Below are 21601 nucleotides of genomic sequence, written 5' to 3'. Positions count from 1 at the left end.
TTGTGCCAAGTTTTTGACTTATGCCTAGTGTTTCCCCAAAAGCAAGTCATTCCCTGAGCGGGAATCAAACCCAGGCAGCGGTGGTAAAAGAACCGAATCCTAACCACTAGACCAACAGGGAGAGAGAAAAATACATTTCGCAAGCTAGGGGGCTAAACAGCGATTTTATTCCTCGGCTCACTTTTTGTCTATTCCCAAATGCAACTGCTTGCAATCTAAGGGGATGTAGCTCAGAGGAATAGAGCATTAGTTGAACGTACGAAGACCTCGGGGCAATCCTCAGCAGCTCCAAGAAACCACCAAACTCAGCAGATTAATTTCTTAAAGGGAACATATGCTTCTGCCAAACCTCTGACCATCTAGGTGATGGCGCTTGAGTACATTTTTTACCCTTCGATAGCTCAGTTGGTAGAGCGGAGGACTGTAGGTGAAATTGCTGTAATCCTTAGGTCGCTGGTTCAAATCCGGCTCGAAGGATTGTACTTTTTTCTTGTGGCTTACACCAACTTTTTGACAGCAGTGTACCATGACATGTGCTCGACAAAAAAATATCTTTCCCTGAGAGAAGAAATGTTCACTTGTTGACCATTGATAGGAATGTTGGTATAGCAGCAGAGAGTTCTCGAGATTGCAACAGTCCTTAGGTCGCTGACTCAGAAGAGTATAACTTTTTATGCAGTTGTGCCAAGTTTTTGACTTATGCCTAGTGTTTCCCCAAAAGCAAGTCATTCCCTGAGCGGGAATCAAACCCAGGCAGCGGTGGTAAAAGAACCGAATCCTAACCACTAGACCAACAGGGAGAGAGAAAAATACATTTCGCAAGCTAGGGGGCTAAACAGCGATTTTATTCCTCGGCTCACTTTTTGTCTATTCCCAAATGCAACTGCTTGCAATCTAAGGGGATGTAGCTCAGAGGAATAGAGCATTAGTTGAACGTACGAAGACCTCGGGGCAATCCTCAGCAGCTCCAAGAAACCACCAAACTCAGCAGATTAATTTCTTAAAGGGAACATATGCTTCTGCCAAACCTCTAACCATCTAGGTGATGGCGCTTGAGTACATTTTTTACCCTTCGATAGCTCATTTGGTAGAGCGGAGGACTGTAGGTGAAATTGCTGTAATCCTTAGGTCGCTGGTTCAAATCCGGCTCGAAGGATTGTACTTTTTCTTGTGGCTTACGCCAACTTTTTGACAGCAGTGTACCATGACATGTGCTCGACAAAAAAATATCTTTCCCTGAGAGAAGAAATGTTCACTTGTTGACCATTGATAGGAATGTTGGTATAGCAGCAGAGAGTTCTCGAGATTGCAACAGTCCTTAGGTCGCTGACTCAGAAGAGTATAACTTTTTATGCAGTTGTGCCAAGTTTTTGACTTATGCCTAGTGTTTCCCCAAAAGCAAGTCATTCCCTGAGCGGGAATCAAACCCAGGCAGCGGTGGTAAAAGAACCGAATCCTAACCACTAGACCAACAGGGAGAGAGAAAAATACATTTCGCAAGCTAGGGGGCTAAACAGCGATTTTATTCCTCGGCTCACTTTTTGTCTATTCCCAAATGCAACTGCTTGCAATCTAAGGGGATGTAGCTCAGAGGAATAGAGCATTAGTTGAACGTACGAAGACCTCGGGGCAATCCTCAGCAGCTCCAAGAAACCACCAAACTCAGCAGATTAATTTCTTAAAGGGAACATATGCTTCTGCCAAACCTCTGACCATCTAGGTGATGGCGCTTGAGTACATTTTTTACCCTTCGATAGCTCAGTTGGTAGAGCGGAGGACTGTAGGTGAAATTGCTGTAATCCTTAGGTCGCTGGTTCAAATCCGGCTCGAAGGATTGTACTTTTTCTTGTGGCTTACGCCAACTTTTTGACAGCAGTGTACCATGACATGTGCTCGACAAAAAAATATCTTTCCCTGAGAGAAGAAATGTTCACTTGTTGACCATTGATAGGAATGTTGGTATAGCAGCAGAGAGTTCTCGAGATTGCAACAGTCCTTAGGTCGCTGACTCAGAAGAGTATAACTTTTTATGCAGTTGTGCCAAGTTTTTGACTTATGCCTAGTGTTTCCCCAAAAGCAAGTCATTCCCTGAGCGGGAATCAAACCCAGGCAGCGGTGGTAAAAGAACCGAATCCTAACCACTAGACCAACAGGGAGAGAGAAAAATACATTTCGCAAGCTAGGGGGCTAAACAGCGATTTTATTCCTCGGCTCACTTTTTGTCTATTCCCAAATGCAACTGCTTGCAATCTAAGGGGATGTAGCTCAGAGGAATAGAGCATTAGTTGAACGTACGAAGACCTCGGGGCAATCCTCAGCAGCTCCAAGAAACCACCAAACTCAGCAGATTAATTTCTTAAAGGGAACATATGCTTCTGCCAAACCTCTGACCATCTGGGTGATGGCGCTTGAGTACATTTTTTACCCTTCGATAGCTCAGTTGGTAGAGCGGAGGACTGTAGGTGAAATTGCTGTAATCCTTAGGTCGCTGGTTCAAATCCGGCTCGAAGGATTGTACTTTTTCTTGTGGCTTACGCCAACTTTTTGACAGCAGTGTACCATGACATGTGCTCGACAAAAAAATATCTTTCCCTGAGAGAAGAAATGTTCACTTGTTGACCATTGATAGGAATGTTGGTATAGCAGCAGAGAGTTCTCGAGATTGCAACAGTCCTTAGGTCGCTGACTCAGAAGAGTATAACTTTTTATGCAGTTGTGCCAAGTTTTTGACTTATGCCTAGTGTTTCCCCAAAAGCAAGTCATTCCCTGAGCGGGAATCAAACCCAGGCAGCGGTGGTAAAAGAACCGAATCCTAACCACTAGACCAACAGGGAGAGAGAAAAATACATTTCGCAAGCTAGGGGGCTAAACAGCGATTTTATTCCTCGGCTCACTTTTTGTCTATTCCCAAATGCAACTGCTTGCAATCTAAGGGGATGTAGCTCAGAGGAATAGAGCATTAGTTGAACGTACGAAGACCTCGGGGCAATCCTCAGCAGCTCCAAGAAACCACCAAACTCAGCAGATTAATTTCTAAAAGGGAACATATGCTTCTGCCAAACCTCTGACCATCTAGGTGATGGCGTTTGACTACATTTTTTATCCTTCGATAGCTCAGTTGGTAGAGCGGAGGACTGTAGGTGAAATTGCTGTAATCCTTAGGTCGCTGGTTCAAATCCGGCTCGAAGGATTGTACTTTTTTCTTGTGGCTTACGCCAACTTTTTGACAGCAGTGTACCATGACATGTGCTCGACAAAAAAATATCTTTCCCTGAGAGAAGAAATGTTCACTTGTTGACCTTTGATAGGAATGTTGGTATAGCAGCAGAGAGTTCTCGAGATTGCAACAGTCCTTAGGTCGCTGACTCAGAAGAGTATAACTTTTTCTGCAGTTGTGCCAAGTTTTTGACTTATGCCTAGTGTTTCCCCAAAAGCAAGTCATTCCCTGAGCGGGAATCAAACCCAGGCCTCGGTGGTAAAAGAAATGAATCCTAACCACTAGACCAACAGGGAGAGAGAAAAATACATTTCGCAAGCTAGGGGGCTAAACAGCGATTTTATTCCTCGGCTCACTTTTTGTCTATTCCCAAATGCAACTGCTTGCAATCTAAGGGGATGTAGCTCAGAGGAATAGAGCATTAGTTGAACGTACGAAGACCTCGGGGCAATCCTCAGCAGCTCCAAGAAACCACCAAACTCAGCAGATTAATTTCTTAAAGGGAACATATGCTTCTGCCAAACCTCTGACCATCTAGGTGATGGCGCTTGAGTACATTTTTTACCCTTCGATAGCTCAGTTGGTAGAGCGGAGGACTGTAGGTGAAATTGCTGTAATCCTTAGGTCGCTGGTTCAAATCCGGCTCGAAGGATTGTACTTTTTCTTGTGGCTTACGCCAACTTTTTGACAGCAGTGTACCATGACATGTGCTCGACAAAAAAATATCTTTCCCTGAGAGAAGAAATGTTCACTTGTTGACCTTTGATAGGAATGTTGGTATAGCAGCAGAGAGTTCTCGAGATTGCAACAGTCCTTAGGTCGCTGACTCAGAAGAGTATAACTTTTTCTGCAGTTGTGCCAAGTTTTTGACTTATGCCTAGTGTTTCCCCAAAAGCAAGTCATTCCCTGAGCGGGAATCAAACCCAGGCCTCGGTGGTAAAAGAAATGAATCCTAACCACTAGACCAACAGGGAGAGAGAAAAATACATTTCGCAAGCTAGGGGGCTAAACAGCGATTTTATTCCTCGGCTCACTTTTTGTCTATTCCCAAATGCAACTGCTTGCAATCTAAGGGGATGTAGCTCAGAGGAATAGAGCATTAGTTGAACGTACGAAGACCTCGGGGCAATCCTCAGCAGCTCCAAGAAACCACCAAACTCAGCAGATTAATTTCTTAAAGGGAACATATGCTTCTGCCAAACCTCTGACCATCTAGGTGATGGCGCTTGAGTACATTTTTTACCCTTCGATAGCTCAGTTGGTAGAGCGGAGGACTGTAGGTGAAATTGCTGTAATCCTTAGGTCGCTGGTTCAAATCCGGCTCGAAGGATTGTACTTTTTCTTGTGGCTTACGCCAACTTTTTGACAGCAGTGTACCATGACATGTGCTTGACAAAAAAATATCTTTCCCTGAGAGAAGAAATCTTCACTTGTTGACCTTTGATAGGAATGTTGGTAGAGCAGCAGAGAGTTCTCGAGATTGCAACAGTCCATAGGTCGCTGACTCAGAAGAGTATAACTTTTTCTGCAGTTGTGCCAAGTTTTTCACTTATGCCTAGTGTTTCCCCAAAAGCAAGTCATTCCCTGAGCGGGAATAAAACCCAGGCCTCGGTGGTAAAATAAATGAATCCTAACCACTAGACCAACAGGGAGAGAAAAAAATGCATTTTGCAGTGAGGGGGCTAAACAGCGATTTTATTCCTCTGCTCACTTTTTGTCTAATCCCAAACGCAACTACTTGCAATCTAAGGGATGTAGCTCAGAGGAATAGAGCATTAGTTGAACGTACGAAGACCTTGGGGCAATCCTCAGCAGCTCCAAGAAACCACCAAACTCAGCAGATTAATTTCTTAAAGGGAACATATGCTTCTGCCAAACCTCTGACCATCTAGGTGATGGCGCTTGAGTACATTTTTTACCCTTCGATAGCTCAGTTGGTAGAGCGGAGGACTGTAGGTGAAATTGCTGTAATCCTTAGGTCGCTGGTTCAAATCCGGCTCGAAGGATTGTACTTTTTCTTGTGGCTTACGCCAACTTTTTGACAGCAGTGTACCATGACATGTGCTCGACAAAAAAATATCTTTCCCTGAGAGAAGAAATGTTCACTTGTTGACCTTTGATAGGAATGTTGGTATAGCAGCAGAGAGTTCTCGAGATTGCAACAGTCCTTAGGTCGCTGACTCAGAAGAGTATAACTTTTTCTGCAGTTGTGCCAAGTTTTTGACTTATGCCTAGTGTTTCCCCAAAAGCAAGTCATTCCCTGAGCGGGAATCAAACCCAGGCCTCGGTGGTAAAAGAAATGAATCCTAACCACTAGACCAACAGGGAGAGAGAAAAATACATTTCGCAAGCTAGGGGGCTAAACAGCGATTTTATTCCTCGGCTCACTTTTTGTCTATTCCCAAATGCAACTGCTTGCAATCTAAGGGGATGTAGCTCAGAGGAATAGAGCATTAGTTGAACGTACGAAGACCTCGGGGCAATCCTCAGCAGCTCCAAGAAACCACCAAACTCAGCAGATTAATTTCTTAAAGGGAACATATGCTTCTGCCAAACCTCTGACCATCTAGGTGATGGCGCTTGAGTACATTTTTTACCCTTCGATAGCTCAGTTGGTAGAGCGGAGGACTGTAGGTGAAATTGCTGTAATCCTTAGGTCGCTGGTTCAAATCCGGCTCGAAGGATTGTACTTTTTCTTGTGGCTTACGCCAACTTTTTGACAGCAGTGTACCATGACATGTGCTTGACAAAAAAATATCTTTCCCTGAGAGAAGAAATCTTCACTTGTTGACCTTTGATAGGAATGTTGGTAGAGCAGCAGAGAGTTCTCGAGATTGCAACAGTCCATAGGTCGCTGACTCAGAAGAGTATAACTTTTTCTGCAGTTGTGCCAAGTTTTTCACTTATGCCTAGTGTTTCCCCAAAAGCAAGTCATTCCCTGAGCGGGAATAAAACCCAGGCCTCGGTGGTAAAATAAATGAATCCTAACCACTAGACCAACAGGGAGAGAAAAAAATGCATTTTGCAGTGAGGGGGCTAAACAGCGATTTTATTCCTCTGCTCACTTTTTGTCTAATCCCAAACGCAACTACTTGCAATCTAAGGGATGTAGCTCAGAGGAATAGAGCATTAGTTGAACGTACGAAGACCTTGGGGCAATCCTCAGCAGCTCCAAGAAACCACCAAACTCAGCAGATTAATTTCTTAAAGGGAACATATGCTTCTGCCAAACCTCTGACCATCTAGGTGATGGCGTTTGACTACATTTTTTATCATACGATAGCTCAGTTGGTAGAGCAGAGGACTGTAGATGAAATTTCTGTAATCCTTAAGTCGCTGTTTCAAATCCGGCTTGAAGGTGAAGGATTGTACTTTTTCTTGTGGCTTACGCCAACTTTTTGACAGCAGTGTACCATGACATGTGCTTGACAAAAAAATATATTTCCCTGAGAGAAGAAATCTTCACTTGTTGACATTTGACAGGAATGTTGGTAGAGCAGCAGATGGTTCTCGAGATTGCAAGAGTCCTTAGGTCGCTGACTCAGAAGAGTATAACTTTTTCTGTAGTTCTTCCAAGTTTTTGACTCATGCCTAGTGTTTACCCAAAAGCAAGTCATTCCCTGAGCGGGAATCAAACCCAGGCCGCGGTGGTAAAATAACCGAATCCTAACCACTAGACCAACAGGGAGAGAGAAAAATACTTTTTGCAAGCTAGGGGGCTAAACAGCGACGCTTCCGCTTCGCTTCTGTAATCAGCATGACCTGTACAAACTGACAGAAGCAGTCAAAAAATAATCACGGAGGGCACTGAGACATGCCCATGAAATTAAGGTTTAATATTTCTGTTTCCACTTCATTGCTAAAGCAAACTGAATAGCAGAGGATGGTTTCGATCCATAAATCACTTGGTTAACTGCCCTGCACACTTCCACTTCATCCCTCCACTTTCAGGTACCCCAAAACAATACTTGAACTCACAATAAATGGATTAGGCGGTCAGTGTCTAAAGTCACTGTGGAAATGTGTGATCAGCATGACCTATATGAACTGATAGAAGCAGTTGTAAAAAAAATTGCATTTCGGAGGGCAACATGCCCATGAAATTCTCCTTTTTTATCCCAGTTAAATCTTCATTTCTAAAAATTGAATCGGAAATCTTCAATCCATCAAACTCTGTGTCACGTGCTGATCTCTCTTCCTCAACAGGAATTTGCATTCATCGATAGAAGCAGTTGTAAAAAAAATTGCATTTCGGATGGCACAGAGACATGCCCATGAAATTCTCCTTTTTTATCCCAGTTAAATCTTTATTTCTAAAAATTGATTTCAAATTATTTTTTTTCCATCATTTCCAAAATTCCAAAATTTCCACAGGAATTTGAATTCATCCACCCCAGATGGGACTCGAACCCACAATCCCTGGCTTAGAAGGCCAGTGCCTTATCCATTAGGCCACTGGGGCACTTTACGAAAATGAAGTGGATAGCAGAGAGTGGTTTTAACTGATCGTACACGTGGCTAAAGTAGACATCACGCTTCCGCTTCGCTTCTGTAATCAGCATGACCTGTACAAACTGACAGAAGCAGTCAAAAAATAATCACGGAGGGCACTGAGACATGCCCATGAAATTAAGGTTTAATATTTCTGTTTCCACTTCATTGCTAAAGGTTTAATATTTCTGTTTCCACTTCATTGCTAAAGCAAACTGAATAGCAGAGGATGGTTTCGATCCATAAATCACTTGGTTAACTGCCCTGCACACTTCCACTTCATCCCTCCACTTTTAGGTACCCCAAAACAATACTTGAACTCACAATAAATGGATTAGGCGGTCAGTGTCTAAAGTCACTGTGGAAATGTGTGATCAGCATGACCTATATGAACTGATAGAAGCAGTTGTAAAAAAAATTGCATTTCGGAGGGCAACATGCCCATGAAATTCTCCTTTTTTATCCCAGTTAAATCTTCATTTCTAAAAATTGAATCGGAAATCTTCAATCCATCAAACTCTGTGTCACGTGCTGATCTCTCTTCCTCCACAGGAATTTGCATTCATTGATAGAAGAAAGTTGTAAAAAAAATTGCATTTCGGATGGCACAGAGACATGCCCATGAAATTCTCCTTTTTTATCCCAGTTAAATCTTCATTTCTAAAAATTGAATTCAAATTATTTTTTTTCCATCAAACTCTTTTTTATGTGCTCATCTCTCTTCCTCCACAGGAATTTGCATTCATCCACCCCAGATGGGGCTCGAACCCACAATCCCTGGCTTAGAAGGCCAGTGCCTTATCCATTAGGCCAGTGCCTTATCCATTAGGCCAGTGCCTTATCCATTAGGCCAGTGCCTTATCCATTAGGCCAGTGCCTTATCCATTAGGCCACTGGGGCACTTGCTGAAAATGAAGTGGATAGCAGAGAGTGGTTTCGACCGATCGTACACGTGGCTAAAGTAGACATCACGCTTCCGCTTCGCTTCTGTAATCAGCATGACCTGTACAAACTGACAGAAGCAGTCAAAAAATAATCACGGAGGGCACTGAGACATGCCCATGAAATTAAGGTTTAATATTTCTGTTTCCACTTCATTGCTAAAGCAAACTGAATTGCAGAGGATGGTTTCGATCCATAAATCACTTGGTTAACTGCCCTGCACACTTCCACTTCATCCCTCCACTTTCAGGTACCCCAAAACAATACTTGAACTCACAATAAATGGATTAGGCGGTCAGTGTCTAAAGTCACTGTGGAAATGTGTGATCAGCATGACCTATATGAACTGATAGAAGCAGTTGTAAAAAAAATTGCATTTCGGAGGGCAACATGCCCATGAAATTCTCCTTTTTTATCCCAGTTAAATCTTCATTTCTGAAAATTGAATTCAAATTATTTTTTTTCCATCAAACTCTTTTTTATGTGCTGATCTCTCTTCCTCGACAGGAATTCACATTCAGATGGGACTCGAACCCACAATCCCTGGCTTAGAAGGCCAGTGCCTTATCCATTAGGCCACTGGGGCACTTGCTGAAAATGAAGTGGATAGCAGAGAGTGGTTTCGACCGATCGTACACGTGGCTAAAGTAGACATCACGCTTCCGCTTCGCTTCTGTAATCAGCATGACCTGTACAAACTGACAGAAGCAGTCAAAAAATAATCACGGAGGGCACTGAGACATGCCCATGAAATTAAGGTTTAATATTTATGTTTCCACTTCATTGCTAAAGCAAACTGAATTGCAGAGGATGGTTTCGATCCATAAATCACTTGGTTAACTGCCCTGCACACTTCCACTTCATCCCTCCACTTTCAGGTACCCCAAAACAATACTTGAACTCACAATAAATGGATTAGGCGGTCAGTGTCTAAAGTCACTGTGGAAATGTGTGATCAGCATGACCTATATGAACTGATAGAAGCAGTTGTAAAAAAAATTGCATTTCGGAGGGCAACATGCCCATGAAATTCTCCTTTTTTATCCCAGTTAAATCTTCATTTCTAAAAATTGAATCGGAAAGCTTCAATCCATCAAACTCTGTATCACGTGCTGATCTCTCTTCCTCCACAGGAATTTGCATTCATTGATAGAAGCAGTTGTAAAAAAAATTGCATTTCGGATGGCACAGAGACATGCCCATGAAATTCTCCTTTTTTATCCCAGTTAAATCTTCATTTCTAAAAATTGAATTCAAATTATTTTTTTTCCATCAAACTCTTTTTTATGTGCTGATCTCTCTTCCTCCACAGGAATTTGCATTCATTTCATCTTCATTTCTAAAAATTGAATTGGAAATCTTCAATCTCTTTTTTATTCCACAGGAATTTGAATTCATCCACCCCAGATGGGACTCGAACCCACAATCCCTGGCTTAGAAGGCCAGTGCCTTATCCATTAGGCCACTGGGGCACTTGCTGAAAATGAAGTGGATAGCAGAGAGTGGTTTTAACTGATCGTACACGTGGCTAAAGTAGACATCACGCTTCCGCTTCGCTTCTGTAATCAGCATGACCTGTACAAACTGACAGAAGCAGTCAAAAAATAATCACGGAGGGCACTGAGACATGCCCATGAAATTAAGGTTTAATATTTCTGTTTCCACTTCATTGCTAAAGGTTTAATATTTCTGTTTCCACTTCATTGCTAAAGCAAACTGAATAGCAGAGGATGGTTTCGATCCATAAATCACTTGGTTAACTGCCCTGCACACTTCCACTTCATCCCTCCACTTTCAGGTACCCCAAAACAATACTTGAACTCACAATAAATGGATTAGGCGGTCAGTGTCTAAAGTCACTGTGGAAATGTGTGATCAGCATGACCTATATGAACTGATAGAAGCAGTTGTAAAAAAAAATGCATTTCGGAGGGCAACATGCCCATGAAATTCTCCTTTTTTATCCCAGTTAAATCTTCATTTCTAAAAATTGAATTGGAAATCTTCAATCTCTTTCTTATTCCACAGGAATTTGAATTCATCCACCCCAGATGGGACTCGAACCCACAATCCCTGGCTTAGAAGGCCAGTGCCTTATCCATTAGGCCACTGGGGCACTTGCTGAAAATGAAGTGGATAGCAGAGAGTGGTTTTAACTGATCGTACACGTGGCTAAAGTAGACATCACGCTTCCGCTTCGCTTCTGTAATCAGCATGACCTGTACAAACTGACAGAAGCAGTCAAAAAATAATCACGGAGGGCACTGAGACATGCCCATGAAATTAAGGTTTAATATTTCTGTTTCCACTTCATTGCTAAAGGTTTAATATTTCTGTTTCCACTTCATTGCTAAAGCAAACTGAATAGCAGAGGATGGTTTCGATCCATAAATCACTTGGTTAACTGCCCTGCACACTTCCACTTCATCCCTCCACTTTTAGGTACCCCAAAACAATACTTGAACTCACAATAAATGGATTAGGCGGTCAGTGTCTAAAGTCACTGTGGAAATGTGTGATCAGCATGACCTATATGAACTGATAGAAGCAGTTGTAAAAAAAATTGCATTTCGGAGGGCAACATGCCCATGAAATTCTCCTTTTTTATCCCAGTTAAATCTTCATTTCTAAAAATTGAATCGGAAATCTTCAATCCATCAAACTCTGTGTCACGTGCTGATCTCTCTTCCTCCACAGGAATTTGCATTCATTGATAGAAGCAGTTGTAAAAAAAATTGCATTTCGGATGGCACAGAGACATGCCCATGAAATTCTCCTTTTTTATCCCAGTTAAATCTTCATTTCTAAAAATTGAATCGGAAAGCTTCAAACCATCAAACTCTGTATCACGTGCTGATCTCTCTTCCTCCAGAAGGCCAGTGCCTTATCCATTAGGCCACTGGGGCACTTGCTGAAAATGAAGTGGATAGCAGAGAGTGGTTTCGACCGATCGTACACGTGGCTAAAGTAGACATCACGCTTCCGCTTCGCTTCTGTAATCAGCATGACCTGTACAAACTGACAGAAGCAGTCAAAAAATAATCACGGAGGGCACTGAGACATGCCCATGAAATTAAGGTTTAATATTTCTGTTTCCACTTCATTGCTAAAGCAAACTGAATTGCAGAGGATGGTTTCGATCCATAAATCACTTGGTTAACTGCCCTGCACACTTCCACTTCATCCCTCCACTTTCAGGTACCCCAAAACAATACTTGAACTCACAATAAATGGATTAGGCGGTCAGTGTCTAAAGTCACTGTGGAAATGTGTGATCAGCATGACCTATATGAACTGATAGAAGCAGTTGTAAAAAAAATTGCATTTCGGAGGGCAACATGCCCATGAAATTCTCCTTTTTTATCCCAGTTAAATCTTCATTTCTAAAAATTGAATCGGAAAGCTTCAATCCATCAAACTCTGTATCACGTGCTGATCTCTCTTCCTCCACAGGAATTTGCATTCATTGATCGAAGCAGTTGTAAAAAAAATTGCATTTCGGATGGCACAGAGACATGCCCATGAAATTCTCCTTTTTTATCCCAGTTAAATCTTCATTTCTAAAAATTGAATTCAAATTATTTTTTTTCCATCAAACTCTTTTTTATGTGCTGATCTCTCTTCCTCCACAGGAATTTGCATTCATCCACCCCAGATGGGACTCGAACCCACAATCCCTGGCTTAGAAGGCCAGTGCCTTATCCATTAGGCCACTGGGGCACTTGCTGAAAATGAAGTGGATAGCAGAGAGTGGTTTCGACCGATCGTACACGTGGCTAAAGTAGACATCACGCTTCCGCTTCGCTTCTGTAATCAGCATGACCTGTACAAACTGACAGAAGCAGTCAAAAAATAATCACGGAGGGCACTGAGACATGCCCATGAAATTAAGGTTTAATATTTCTGTTTCCACTTCATTGCTAAAGCAAACTGAATTGCAGAGGATGGTTTCGATCCATAAATCACTTGGTTAACTGCCCTGCACACTTCCACTTCATCCCTCCACTTTCAGGTACCCCAAAACAATACTTGAACTCACAATAAATGGATTAGGCGGTCAGTGTCTAAAGTCACTGTGGAAATGTTTGATCAGCATGACCTATATGAACTGATAGAAGCAGTTGTAAAAAAAAATGCATTTCGGAGGGCAACATGCCCATGAAATTCTCCTTTTTTATCCCAGTTAAATCTTCATTTCTAAAAATTGAATTGGAAATCTTCAATCTCTTTTTTATTCCACAGGAATTTGAATTCATCCACCCCAGATGGGACTCGAACCCACAATCCCTGGCTTCCACTTCATCCCTCCACTTTCAGGTACCCCAAAACAATACTTGAACTCACAATAAATGGATTGTAGAAGGCCAGTGCCTTATCCATTAGGCCACTGGGGCACTTGCTGAAAATGAAGTGGATAGCAGAGAGTGGTTTTAACTGATCGTACACGTGGCTAAAGTAGACATCACGCTTCCGCTTCGCTTCTGTAATCAGCATGACCTGTACAAACTGACAGAAGCAGTCAAAAAATAATCACGGAGGGCACTGAGACATGCCCATGAAATTAAGGTTTAATATTTCTGTTTCCACTTCATTGCTAAAGGTTTAATATTTCTGTTTCCACTTCATTGCTAAAGCAAACTGAATAGCAGAGGATGGTTTCGATCCATAAATCACTTGGTTAACTGCCCTGCACACTTCCACTTCATCCCTCCACTTTCAGGTACCCCAAAACAATACTTGAACTCACAATAAATGGATTAGGCGGTCAGTGTCTAAAGTCACTGTGGAAATGTGTGATCAGCATGACCTATATGAACTGATAGAAGCAGTTGTAAAAAAAAATGCATTTCGGAGGGCAACATGCCCATGAAATTCTCCTTTTTTATCCCAGTTAAATCTTCATTTCTAAAAATTGAATTGGAAATCTTCAATCTCTTTTTTATTCCACAGGAATTTGAATTCATCCACCCCAGATGGGACTCGAACCCACAATCCCTGGCTTAGAAGGCCAGTGCCTTATCCATTAGGCCACTGGGGCACTTGCTGAAAATGAAGTGGATAGCAGAGAGTGGTTTCGACCGATCGTACACGTGGCTAAAGTAGACATCACGCTTCCGCTTCGCTTCTGTAATCAGCATGACCTGTACAAACTGACAGAAGCAGTCAAAAAATAATCACGGAGGGCACTGAGACATGCCCATGAAATTAAGGTTTAATATTTCTGTTTCCACTTCATTGCTAAAGCAAACTGAATAGCAGAGGATGGTTTCGATCCATAAATCACTTGGTTAACTGCCCTGCACACTTCCACTTCATCCCTCCACTTTCAGGTACCCCAAAACAATACTTGAACTCACAATAAATGGATTAGGCGGTCAGTGTCTAAAGTCACTGTGGAAATGTGTGATCAGCATGACCTATATGAACTGATAGAAGCAGTTGTAAAAAAAATTGCATTTCGGAGGGCAACATGCCCATGAAATTCTCCTTTTTTATCCCAGTTAAATCTTCATTTCTGAAAATTGAATTCAAATTATTTTTTTTCCATCAAACTCTTTTTTATGTGCTGATCTCTCTTCCTCGACAGGAATTCACATTCAGATGGGACTCGAACCCACAATCCCTGGCTTAGAAGGCCAGTGCCTTATCCATTAGGCCACTGGGGCACTTGCTGAAAATGAAGTGGATAGCAGAGAGTGGTTTCGACCGATCGTACACGTGGCTAAAGTAGACATCACGCTTCCGCTTCGCTTCTGTAATCAGCATGACCTGTACAAACTGACAGAAGCAGTCAAAAAATAATCACGGAGGGCACTGAGACATGCCCATGAAATTAAGGTTTAATATTTCTGTTTCCACTTCATTGCTAAAGCAAACTGAATTGCAGAGGATGGTTTCGATCCATAAATCACTTGGTTAACTGCCCTGCACACTTCCACTTCATCCCTCCACTTTCAGGTACCCCAAAACAATACTTGAACTCACAATAAATGGATTAGGCGGTCAGTGTCTAAAGTCACTGTGGAAATGTGTGATCAGCATGACCTATATGAACTGATAGAAGCAGTTGTAAAAAAAATTGCATTTCGGAGGGCAACATGCCCATGAAATTCTCCTTTTTTATCCCAGTTAAATCTTCATTTCTAAAAATTGAATCGGAAAGCTTCAAACCATCAAACTCTGTATCACGTGCTGATCTCTCTTCCTCCAGAAGGCCAGTGCCTTATCCATTAGGCCACTGGGGCACTTGCTGAAAATGAAGTGGATAGCAGAGAGTGGTTTCGACCGATCGTACACGTGGCTAAAGTAGACATCACGCTTCCGCTTCGCTTCTGTAATCAGCATGACCTGTACAAACTGACAGAAGCAGTCAAAAAATAATCACGGAGGGCACTGAGACATGCCCATGAAATTAAGGTTTAATATTTCTGTTTCCACTTCATTGCTAAAGCAAACTGAATTGCAGAGGATGGTTTCGATCCATAAATCACTTGGTTAACTGCCCTGCACACTTCCACTTCATCCCTCCACTTTCAGGTACCCCAAAACAATACTTGAACTCACAATAAATGGATTAGGCGGTCAGTGTCTAAAGTCACTGTGGAAATGTGTGATCAGCATGACCTATATGAACTGATAGAAGCAGTTGTAAAAAAAATTGCATTTCGGAGGGCAACATGCCCATGAAATTCTCCTTTTTTATCCCAGTTAAATCTTCATTTCTAAAAATTGAATCGGAAAGCTTCAATCCATCAAACTCTGTATCACGTGCTGATCTCTCTTCCTCCACAGGAATTTGCATTCATTGATAGAAGCAGTTGTAAAAAAAATTGCATTTCGGATGGCACAGAGACATGCCCATGAAATTCTCCTTTTTTATCCCAGTTAAATCTTCATTTCTAAAAATTGAATTCAAATTATTTTTTTTCCATCAAACTCTTTTTTATGTGCTGATCTCTCTTCCTCCACAGGAATTTGCATTCATCCACCCCAGATGGGACTCGAACCCACAATCCCTGGCTTAGAAGGCCAGTGCCTTATCCATTAGGCCACTGGGGCACTTGCTGAAAATGAAGTGGATAGCAGAGAGTGGTTTTAACTGATCGTACACGTGGCTAAAGTAGACATCACGCTTCCGCTTCGCTTCTGTAATCAGCATGACCTGTACAAACTGACAGAAGCAGTCAAAAAATAATCACGGAGGGCACTGAGACATGCCCATGAAATTAAGGTTTAATATTTCTGTTTCCACTTCATTGCTAAAGCAAACTGAATTGCAGAGGATGGTTTCGATCCATAAACCACTTGGTTAACTGCCCTGCACACTTCCACTTCATCCCTCCACTTTCAGGTACCCCAAAACAATACTTGAACTCACAATAAATGGATTAGGCGGTCAGTGTCTAAAGTCACTGTGGAAATGTGTGATCAGCATGACCTATATGAACTGATAGAAGCAGTTGTAAAAAAAATTGCATTTCGGAGGGCAACATGCCCATGAAATTCTCCTTTTTTATCCCAGTTAAATCTTCATTTCTAAAAATTGAATTGGAAATCTTCAATCTCTTTTTTATTCCACAGGAATTTGAATTCATCCACCCCAGATGGGACTCGAACCCACAATCCCTGGCTTAGAAGGCCAGTGCCTTATCCATTAGGCCACTGGGGCACTTGCTGAAAATGAAGTGGATAGCAGAGAGTGGTTTTAACTGATCGTACACGTGGCTAAAGTAGACATCACGCTTCCGCTTCGCTTCTGTAATCAGCATGACCTGTACAAACTGACAGAAGCAGTCAAAAAATAATCACGGAGGGCACTGAGACATGCCCATGAAATTAAGGTTTAATATTTCTGTTTCCACTTCATTGCTAAAGGTTTAATATTTCTGTTTCCACTTCATTGCTAAAGCAAACTGAATAGCAGAGGATGGTTTCGATCCATAAATCACTTGGTTAACTGCCCTGCACACTTCCACTTCATCCCTCCACTTTCAGGTACCCCAAAACAATACTTGAACTCACAATAAATGGATTAGGCGGTCAGTGTCTAAAGTCACTGTGGAAATGTGTGATCAGCATGACCTATATGAACTGATAGAAGCAGTTGTAAAAAAAAATGCATTTCGGAGGGCAACATGCCCATGAAATTCTCCTTTTTTATCCCAGTTAAATCTTCATTTCTAAAAATTGAATCGGAAAGCTTCAATCCATCAAACTCTGGGTCACGTGCTGATCTCTCTTCCTCCACAGGAATTTGCATTCATTGATAGAAGCAGTTGTAAAAAAAATTGCATTTCAGATGGCAACATGCCCATGAAATTCTCCTTTTTTATCCCAGTTAAATCTTCATTTCTAAAAATTGAATCAGAAAGCTTCAATCCATCAAACTCTGTGTCACGTGCTGATCTCTCTTCCTACACAGGAATTTGCATTCATCCACCCCAGATGGGACTCGAACCCACAATCCCTGGCTTAGAAGGCCAGTGCCTTATCCATTAGGCCACTGGGGCACAATCCCTGGCTTAGAAGGCCAGTGCCTTATCCATTAGGCCACTGGGGTACTTGCTGAAAATGAAGTGGATAGCAGAGAGTGGTTTCGACCGATCGTACACGTGGCTAAAGTAGACATCACGCTTCCGCTTCGCTTCTGTAATCAGCATGAGCTGTACAAACTGACAGAAGCAGTCAAAAAATAATCACGGAGGGCACTGAGACATGCCCATGAAATTAAGGTTTAATATTTCTGTTTCCACTTCATTGCTAAAGCATACTGAATAGCAGAGGATGGTTTCGATCCATAAATCACTTGGTTAACTGCCCTGCACACTTCCACTTCATCCCTCCACTTTCAGGTACCCCAAAACAATACTTGAACTCACAATAAATGGATTAGGCGGTCAGTGTCTAAAGTCACTGTGGAAATGTGTGATCAGCATGACCTATATGAACTGATAGAAGCAGTTGTAAAAAAAATTGCATTTCGGAGGGCAACATGCCCATGAAATTCTCCTTTTTTATCCCAGTTAAATCTTCATTTCTAAAAATTGAATCGGAAAGCTTCAATCCATCAAACTCTGTGTCACGTGCTGATCTCTCTTCCTCCACAGGAATTTGCATTCATTGATAGAAGCAGTTGTAAAAAAAAATTGCATTTCGGAGGGCAACATGCCCATGAAATTCTCCTTTTTTATCCCAGTTAAATCTTCATTTCTAAAAATTGAATCAGAAAGCTTCAATCCATCAAACTCTGTGTCATGTGCTGATCTCTCTTCCTCCACAGGAATTTGCATTCATCCACCCCAGATGGGACTCAAACCCACAATCCCTGGCTTAGAAGGCCAGTGCCTTATCCATTAGGCCACTGGGGCACTTGCTGAAAATGAAGTGGATAGCAGAGAGTGGTTTCGACCGATCGTACACGTGGCTAAAGTAGACATCACGCTTCCGCTTCGCTTCTGTAATCAGCATGAGCTGTACAAACTGACAGAAGCAGTCAAAAAATAATCACGGAGGGCACTGAGACATGCCCATGAAATTAAGGTTTAATATTTCTGTTTCTATCAGTTCTTTTTGGTCATGCTGATCACACATTTCCACAGTGACTTTAGACACTGACCGCCTAATCCATTTTGCTAAACATTGCTAAAGCAAACTGAATAGCAGAGGATGGTTTCGATCCATAAATCACTTGGTTAACTGCCCTGCACACTTCCACTTCATCCCTCCACTTTCAGGTACCCCAAAACAATACTTGAACTCACAATAAATGGATTAGGCGGTCAGTGTCTAAAGTCACTGTGGAAATGTGTGATCAGCATGACCTATATGAACTGATAGAAGCAGTTGTAAAAAAAATTGCATTTCAGAGGGCAACATGCCCATGAAATTCTCCTTTTTTATCCCAGTTAAATCTTCATTTCTAAAAATTGAATCGGAAAGCTTCAATCCATCAAACTCTGTGTCACGTGCTGATCTCTCTTCCTCCACAGGAATTTGCATTCATTGATAGAAGCAGTTGTAAAAAAAAATGCATTTCAGATGGCAACATGCCCATGAAATTCTCCTTTTTTATCCCAGTTAAATCTTCATTTCTAAAAATTGAATCAGAAAGCTTCAATCCATCAAACTCTTTGTCACGTGCTGATCTCTCTTCCTACACAGGAATTTGCATTCATCCACCCCAGATGGGACTCGAACCCACAATCCCTGGCTTAGAAGGCCAGTGCCTTATCCATTAGGCCGCTGGGGCACTTGCTGAAAATGAAGTGGATAGCAGAGAGTGGTTTCGACCGATCGTACACGTGGCTAAAGTAGACATCACGCTTCCGCTTCGCTTCTGTAATCAGCATGAGCTGTACAAACTGACAGAAGCAGTCAAAAAATAATCACGGAGGGCACTGAGACATGCCCATGAAATTAAGGTTTAATATTTCTGTTTCCACTTCATTGCTAAAGCATACTGAATAGCAGAGGATGGTTTCGATCCATAAATCACTTGGTTAACTGCCCTGCACACTTCCACTTCATCCCTCCACTTTCAGGTACCCCAAAACAATACTTGAACTCACAATAAATGGATTAGGCGGTCAGTGTCTAAAGTCACTGTGGAAATGTGTGATCAGCATGACCTATATGAACTGATAGAAGCAGTTGTAAAAAAAATTGCATTTCGGAGGGCAACATGCCCATGAAATTCTCCTTTTTTATCCCAGTTAAATCTTCATTTCTAAAAATTGAATCGGAAAGCTTCAATCCATCAAACTCTGTGTCACGTGCTGATCTCTCTTCCTCCACAGGAATTTGCATTCATTGATAGAAGCAGTTGTAAAAAAAAATTGCATTTCGGAGGGCAACATGCCCATGAAATTCTCCTTTTTTATCCCAGTTAAATCTTCATTTCTAAAAATTGAATCAGAAAGCTTCAATCCATCAAACTCTGTGTCACGTGCTGATCTCTCTTCCTCCACAGGAATTTGCATTCATCCACCCCAGATGGGACTCAAACCCACAATCCCAGGCTTAGAAGGCCAGTGCCTTATCCATTAGGCCACTGGGGCACTTGCTGAAAATGAAGTGGATAGCAGAGAGTGGTTTCGACCGATCGTACACGTGGCTAAAGTAGACATCACGCTTCCGCTTCGCTTCTGTAATCAGCATGAGCTGTACAAACTGACAGAAGCAGTCAAAAAATAATCACGGAGGGCACTGAGACATGCCCATGAAATTAAGGTTTAATATTTCTGTTTCTATCAGTTCATATAGGTCATGCTGATCACACATTTCCACAGTGACTTTAGACACTGACCGCCTAATCCATTTTGCTAAACATTGCTAAAGCAAACTGAATAGCAGAGGATGGTTTCGATCCATAAATCACTTGGTTAACTGCCCTGCACACTTCCACTTCATCCCTCCACTTTCAGGTACCCCAAAACAATACTTGAACTCACAATAAATGGATTAGGCGGTCAGTGTCTAAAGTCACTGTGGAAATGTGTGATCAGCATGACCTATATGAACTGATAGAAGCAGTTGTAAAAAAAATTGCATTTCGGAGGGCAACATGCCCATGAAATTCTCCTTTTTTATCCCAGTTAAATCTTCATTTCTAAAAATTGAATCGGAAAGCTTCAATCCATCAAACTCTGTGTCACGTGCTGATCTCTCTTCCTCCACAGGAATTTGCATTCATTGATAGAAGCAGTTGTAAAAAAAATTGCATTTCAGATGGCAACATGCCCATGAAATTCTCCTTTTTTATCCCAGTTAAATCTTCATTTCTAAAAATTGAATCAGAAAGCTTCAATCCATCAAACTCTGTGTCACGTGCTGATCTCTCTTCCTACACAGGAATTTGCATTCATCCACCCCAGATGGGACTCGAACCCACAATCCCTGGCTCATAAGGCCTTATCCATTAGGCCACTGGGGCACTTGCTGAAAATGAAGTGGATAGCAGAGAGTGATTTCGACCGATCGTACACGTGGCTAAAGTAGACATCACGCTTCCGCTTCGCTTCTGTAATCAGCATGAGCTGTACAAACTGACAGAAGCAGTCAAAAAATAATCACGGAGGGCACTGAGACATGCCCATGAAATTAAGGTTTAATATTTCTGTTTCCACTTCATTGCTAAAGCAAACTGAATAGCAGAGGATGGTTTCGATCCATAAATCACTTGGTTAACTGCCCTGCACACTTCCACTTCATCCCTCCACTTTCAGGTACCCCAAAACAATACTTGAACTCACAATAAATGGATTAGGCGGTCAGTGTCTAAAGTCACTGTGGAAATGTGTGATCAGCATGACCTATATGAACTGATAGAAGCAGTTGTAAAAAAAATTGCATTTCGGAGGGCAACATGCCCATGAAATTCTCCTTTTTTATCCCAGTTAAATCTTCATTTCTAAAAATTGAATCGGAAAGCTTCAATCCATCAAACTCTGTGTCACGTGCTGATCTCTCTTCCTCCACAGGAATTTGCATTCATTGATAGAAGCAGTTGTAAAAAAAATTGCATTTCAGATGGCAACATGCCCATGAAATTCTCCTTTTTTATCCCAGTTAAATCTTCATTTCTAAAAATTGAATCAGAAAGCTTCAATCCATCAAACTCTGTGTCACGTGCTGATCTCTCTTCCTACACAGGAATTTGCATTCATCCACCCCAGATGGGACTCGAACCCACAATCCCTGGCTTAGAAGGCCAGTGCCTTATCCATTAGGCCACTGGGGCACTTGCTGAAAATGAAGTGGATAGCAGAGAGTGATTTCGACCGATCGTACACGTGGCTAAAGTAGACATCACGCTTCCGCTTCGCTTCTGTAATCAGCATGAGCTGTACAAACTGACAGAAGCAGTCAAAAAATAATCACGGAGGGCACTGAGACATGCCCATGAAATTAAGGTTTAATATTTCTGTTTCCACTTCATTGCTAAAGCAAACT

The 21601-nt window shown here is 41.9% G+C and overlaps 21 non-coding genes across 21 annotated transcripts; 9 read left to right on the top strand and 12 right to left on the bottom strand.

The window, feature by feature from the left end:
* The first annotated feature begins 390 nt into the window (after window positions 1-390).
* Window positions 391-477, top strand: trnay-gua. The gene is given in 2 exon segments: window positions 391-427; window positions 442-477. It is a non-coding gene; the product is annotated as a tRNA-Tyr (tRNA).
* Window positions 478-1069: 592 nt separating this feature from the next.
* Window positions 1070-1156, top strand: trnay-gua. Its single transcript is given in 2 exon segments — window positions 1070-1106; window positions 1121-1156. It is a non-coding gene; the product is annotated as a tRNA-Tyr (tRNA).
* Window positions 1157-1747: 591 nt separating this feature from the next.
* On the top strand, window positions 1748-1834 carry trnay-gua. The gene is given in 2 exon segments: window positions 1748-1784; window positions 1799-1834. It is a non-coding gene; the product is annotated as a tRNA-Tyr (tRNA).
* A 591-nt stretch (window positions 1835-2425) lies between these two features.
* trnay-gua lies at window positions 2426-2512 on the top strand. Its single transcript is given in 2 exon segments — window positions 2426-2462; window positions 2477-2512. It is a non-coding gene; the product is annotated as a tRNA-Tyr (tRNA).
* Window positions 2513-3103: 591 nt separating this feature from the next.
* On the top strand, window positions 3104-3190 carry trnay-gua. The gene is given in 2 exon segments: window positions 3104-3140; window positions 3155-3190. It is a non-coding gene; the product is annotated as a tRNA-Tyr (tRNA).
* Window positions 3191-3782: 592 nt separating this feature from the next.
* trnay-gua lies at window positions 3783-3869 on the top strand. Its single transcript is given in 2 exon segments — window positions 3783-3819; window positions 3834-3869. It is a non-coding gene; the product is annotated as a tRNA-Tyr (tRNA).
* Window positions 3870-4460: 591 nt separating this feature from the next.
* trnay-gua lies at window positions 4461-4547 on the top strand. Its single transcript is given in 2 exon segments — window positions 4461-4497; window positions 4512-4547. It is a non-coding gene; the product is annotated as a tRNA-Tyr (tRNA).
* A 589-nt stretch (window positions 4548-5136) lies between these two features.
* trnay-gua lies at window positions 5137-5223 on the top strand. The gene is given in 2 exon segments: window positions 5137-5173; window positions 5188-5223. It is a non-coding gene; the product is annotated as a tRNA-Tyr (tRNA).
* Window positions 5224-5814: 591 nt separating this feature from the next.
* On the top strand, window positions 5815-5901 carry trnay-gua. The gene is given in 2 exon segments: window positions 5815-5851; window positions 5866-5901. It is a non-coding gene; the product is annotated as a tRNA-Tyr (tRNA).
* A 1705-nt stretch (window positions 5902-7606) lies between these two features.
* trnar-ucu lies at window positions 7607-7679 on the bottom strand. The gene has a single exon. It is a non-coding gene; the product is annotated as a tRNA-Arg (tRNA).
* A 2370-nt stretch (window positions 7680-10049) lies between these two features.
* Window positions 10050-10122, bottom strand: trnar-ucu. The gene has a single exon. It is a non-coding gene; the product is annotated as a tRNA-Arg (tRNA).
* Window positions 10123-10693: 571 nt separating this feature from the next.
* Window positions 10694-10766, bottom strand: trnar-ucu. Its single transcript has one exon. It is a non-coding gene; the product is annotated as a tRNA-Arg (tRNA).
* Window positions 10767-12297: 1531 nt separating this feature from the next.
* On the bottom strand, window positions 12298-12370 carry trnar-ucu. The gene has a single exon. It is a non-coding gene; the product is annotated as a tRNA-Arg (tRNA).
* A 537-nt stretch (window positions 12371-12907) lies between these two features.
* trnar-ucu lies at window positions 12908-13044 on the bottom strand. Its single transcript has 2 exons — window positions 13008-13044; window positions 12908-12943 (listed from the first exon to the last, which is right to left on the bottom strand). It is a non-coding gene; the product is annotated as a tRNA-Arg (tRNA).
* Window positions 13045-13615: 571 nt separating this feature from the next.
* Window positions 13616-13688, bottom strand: trnar-ucu. The gene has a single exon. It is a non-coding gene; the product is annotated as a tRNA-Arg (tRNA).
* Window positions 13689-15636: 1948 nt separating this feature from the next.
* trnar-ucu lies at window positions 15637-15709 on the bottom strand. The gene has a single exon. It is a non-coding gene; the product is annotated as a tRNA-Arg (tRNA).
* Window positions 15710-16246: 537 nt separating this feature from the next.
* Window positions 16247-16319, bottom strand: trnar-ucu. Its single transcript has one exon. It is a non-coding gene; the product is annotated as a tRNA-Arg (tRNA).
* Window positions 16320-17087: 768 nt separating this feature from the next.
* trnar-ucu lies at window positions 17088-17160 on the bottom strand. Its single transcript has one exon. It is a non-coding gene; the product is annotated as a tRNA-Arg (tRNA).
* Window positions 17161-17945: 785 nt separating this feature from the next.
* trnar-ucu lies at window positions 17946-18018 on the bottom strand. The gene has a single exon. It is a non-coding gene; the product is annotated as a tRNA-Arg (tRNA).
* Window positions 18019-18826: 808 nt separating this feature from the next.
* On the bottom strand, window positions 18827-18899 carry trnar-ucu. The gene has a single exon. It is a non-coding gene; the product is annotated as a tRNA-Arg (tRNA).
* A 2417-nt stretch (window positions 18900-21316) lies between these two features.
* On the bottom strand, window positions 21317-21389 carry trnar-ucu. Its single transcript has one exon. It is a non-coding gene; the product is annotated as a tRNA-Arg (tRNA).
* Window positions 21390-21601: the final 212 nt, after the last annotated feature.

Source organism: Oncorhynchus mykiss, chromosome 21 (assembly GCF_013265735.2).
Source record: "Oncorhynchus mykiss isolate Arlee chromosome 21, USDA_OmykA_1.1, whole genome shotgun sequence".
In the NCBI taxonomy this organism is placed as follows: domain Eukaryota; kingdom Metazoa; phylum Chordata; class Actinopteri; order Salmoniformes; family Salmonidae; genus Oncorhynchus; species Oncorhynchus mykiss.
This window is presented reverse-complemented; position numbering and strand designations above follow the sequence as displayed.